Here is a 517-nt window from a genome sequence, read left to right on the forward strand (position 1 = left end):
GCAAGCGTAATCGCATGCACCCCTGCATACAATTCAAAAAGAAAAAAAAAAATACAAAAAAAAAAACGAACCACATCAAACACAACAACCACAACAAAACAGCGGCACAGAATCGACCCGACGAGCGCCGCCGCGACCCCACGCCCCACCACGAAGGCAAGAGAATAAAAAATATACAAAACCCGCCCCCAGGAAGCAAAACGAAAAACAACAATCGAACGGGCACTCAGAACCCAAAGAAAAAAAAAAAAAGAAAAGAAAAACAACCATCAAGACTGCTGCCATTCGGGTTGGGAATTCTGGAGGAGGTGGTGCGGCGCTTCCGTCCGGAAGTAATCCCTGCGGCGCGGGGCGGCGCAAAACACCACCGGGTTACCAGCTGGGGGAGGGCGGTTTAACCGGGTGGCCGCCGCGGAAACGGGCAAGCGCCGCCCGGATTCGCTATTGGTTTTTCTCGGGTTCGCTGCGGATGTGGTGCCGTTTCTTGGGAAAAGTTGACATTTTTTTTTCTTTTTTT

This window comes from Trypanosoma theileri (assembly GCF_002087225.1).
Source record: "Trypanosoma theileri isolate Edinburgh chromosome Unknown TM35_Tth_37_V1, whole genome shotgun sequence".
Lineage (NCBI taxonomy): Eukaryota > Euglenozoa > Kinetoplastea > Trypanosomatida > Trypanosomatidae > Trypanosoma > Trypanosoma theileri.